Source organism: Adiantum capillus-veneris, chromosome 29 (assembly GCF_014529385.1).
Source record: "Adiantum capillus-veneris isolate H3 chromosome 29, ASM1452938v2, whole genome shotgun sequence".
NCBI lineage: Eukaryota > Viridiplantae > Streptophyta > Polypodiopsida > Polypodiales > Pteridaceae > Adiantum > Adiantum capillus-veneris.
This window is the reverse complement of record NC_140959.1, coordinates 25,705,483-25,708,833: the sequence shown is the minus strand read 5'-3', so window position 1 is coordinate 25,708,833 and position 3,351 is coordinate 25,705,483.

Sequence of the window (3,351 nt, the reverse complement as noted above, 5' to 3'; positions counted from 1 at the left end):
AGTAGAAGCTCGTGTTGCAACACCAACTACATCCTTTTGACTCCTCTTTCTCTACCTTTAGAGTCTAGACCTTCCGTGCCCAATGAATATTCAGCTGAAATTAAATGAATCTATACATCTATACATCTCTTAAGGGGGGTGGTGTTCAAGACACGTGTCCCGAACAACACCCCTCCCTCAACACTGCGGATCTCTCTCTCTCTCTCTCTCTCTCTCTCTCTCTCTCTCTCTCTCTCTCTCTCTCTCGTGTCAGGTGTTACACCCATCGATAGCTAAGATTCCTGGTACAATTCGGGCTCTATTCTTGGCGCAACTTAATTAGATTCTTGAATTCTGGTGCAGCTCGGCTTCATTTGAAGCGAGGACGTATTAAAAGGATGCCTAGCCATTGAGAGAAGTTCCTACTATATTCAAAGTCAGTAGCACCTCATTGAGAGAAAGAGCTTAGCACCACCATCTCACTGAGAGAGAGAGAGAGAGAGAGTCACTGCACTTTAAGGTTGTAGTTCACAGTGGTGTGGAGGACGGTGCTACTGAGAGAAAGAGCTTAGCACCACCGTCTCATTGAGAGAGAGAGAGAGAGTCCTGCACTTTAAGGTTGCAGTTCCATTAGGAAAGAATTGGACTCGTTTTCGGGTCGTTCAGCTCTAGTAAGAGAATGCTTCTTAGCCAATAGGAAGAAGGTTAACGTTATGTAGAAAAGGCCTTTTTTCTCATTTGAAAATGTCCAAGAATACCATTTTGGTGAAATTGTCACTATCACTAGAAAAGTAAGGCGCTTGACATCTTGCACGAGCATCGAACGCCTTTTTGTGACCCGCTATTGCTATCCTATAAAGTGAAGTACTTATACGTGTACATCTTGCACAAGCATCAGTCACCTTTTTATGAAATACTTGCAATTCAAATTCGAACGGATCGTACTTGATAGCGATCGATAGGTACTATTTAAGACTATGAAAGGGTCATAACCAAGCGAGCAAAAGCCCTTGAGGGATCTATGGGGCCTCTATTCACTTGGTTCTGACCTCACGAGGCCCTAGACGTAAGATATAGTATTTTTAAGCCTTAGGATGCATCCAGAACGTCCAAAAACCTTAGGATAGCCCTTTAAAACGCTGAAATATGACATCTCTAGCTCAAGATATAGATACCATTTGGGGCCTCTATTCGCTTGGTTCTAACCTCATGAGGCCCCAGGCTTTAAAATGATACCATCCAAGGCCTCTATTCGCTTGGTTCTGACCTCATGAGGCCCCAGGCTTTAAAATGATACCATCTGGGACCTCTATTCTCTTCACTTGGTTTTGACCTCATGAGGCCATTTGGGACCTCTATTCGCTTCGCTTGGTTCTGAGCTCATGAGGCCCCAAGCTTTAAAATGCTATATCTTGAGCTAGAGATGTCAGATTTCAGCGTTTTAAAGTGCTATCCTAAGTTTTTGGACATTTCGGATGCATCCATGGTATTCTTTTCGTATTTTGAAAACATCTCTTATGTGTTTTCTCTCACCGCACATCACATCACTCATTAAGATTCACAGACATGGATTTTTGTGTACACTTAAGTTGGGCTCTCGAAAAGCATTTTGTACGAGCATGCATTTAAGTGATCGAGCAAACTTTTATGTATGTACTATGAGAAAGAGAATTCTACAAAACTACTTTTGTATTTTCCACAATTACTTTTTTTCAATCTTCTTTTAACTCTTTCTTCATCTATCGTGGTCCTTTTGTCAAAGACCACGTTGGTTGCATCCCATCGCTCTTTGCTCCTTTGCCAATTGTCTCTCCTCATCCACCACACTAGATGTATAAGCAGTTGTAGCCATATGACTTGGTTTTGCATAAGAAAAGGAATTTCTAGGAAGCTCATAAGAACACAAGCCTCTGTTTAAGTCTCTCATCTGTGATGTCGAGGGAGAGATAAAGCAAAAATGATCCTTCACGACAAAGAGGAGAAGCTAACTCTATTGGTGGGGGTTGGCCTTCATCAAATGAGGCCTTACTAGTGCTCAAGAAAAAGCTTTAGCCACCATAGAAGGCGGCGAAAAAGTAGGACAGACCAACCAATAGGTCACAACCTGCTTGCATCCCCCCTTGCTCGTTGTATCCTTCTCTTTCTCTCTCTATCTCTATCTCTCTCTGATCTTGAAAAATGAGCAAATCTCTCTCTCTCTCTCTCTCTCTCTCTCTCTTTTATCTTTATAAATGAGCAAATTTGATGTCATTTTTGAATAGTGCCACACTATCTTTCTAACTTAGCTTGATGGTTTTTCAATGAGAAGATGGTTACCCATTTTGTGCATTTAAAGCTATCATTACCATGCACGCATCTCATAGTAAGAAGTTTTAACTCTTTCTTGCCTTAAAAGCTTTCAAATGTTCTTTTTCAGCTTCCTAAATACTTTCGAATTTCATGTAAACTGTCAAAGAGAACCTTTGTGTTTGTGTGTGTGATGTACAATATCATCATAATGGGGGAAAAAACCTTTGATCATGATGTATGAGAGAAAGAGATGAAGAAATATAATGGAAACACATCTCTCTCCCTCTCTATGTGAGTGTGTGTGTGTGTGCGCGCATGCACGTGTATGGACATGCACTTCAATTCATTTTCTTTTTAAGCTTTGCAACATCAAGCTTGAGGGAAGATCTCTCTCTCTCTCTCTTGCTCTCGTACAATTGCTTCTACACAAAACTCGAAAGTGTATTTGAAATCAGAGCAACTTTTTGAATGCTATATCGAACTCATGTAAGGGCGTCATCTTAGACTTCCAAGTGACCCCATGTTCACCTCCCCCCCCCCCTCTCTCTCTCTCTCTCTCATGCTATTTCATAGCCATTAGGTCTTTTTGGTGACCTTTTTTGTAGATGGAAAATTGAATTGTATGGTTTGGTATCGTATGGACATGAAGTCTAATTAAAAAGCATTATGGATGTGTATGTGCATGTGTCTGTATGGATTGTGCCTTATTCTCTCGCCATTAGATCATTAAGTTGACTTACTATGTCATGTAAAGGGAACATTTATCTTTTGTGGTATTTTATTTTATGCATGGGTAATGTAGGTGAAAAGGCATCATCTAAATATGCACTTGGTCATATATTGGTCGTGTGTGCAATTTTGGGTTGATACATATGTCGATTTTTGACATTTGATCATGCAATATATTGGCCATGTATGTTACTATACCACAATGTTTTCCTTTAGGATTTTGATCATGCAATTTTTGGCCATGTATGTCACTATACCATGATGTTTTCCTTTAGGAGTCTTTTACATACACGCCTTCTTTTGGCGTTACACCATATTCTTTGGTGTTGTATGTCAATTATTGAAATTGTGAAC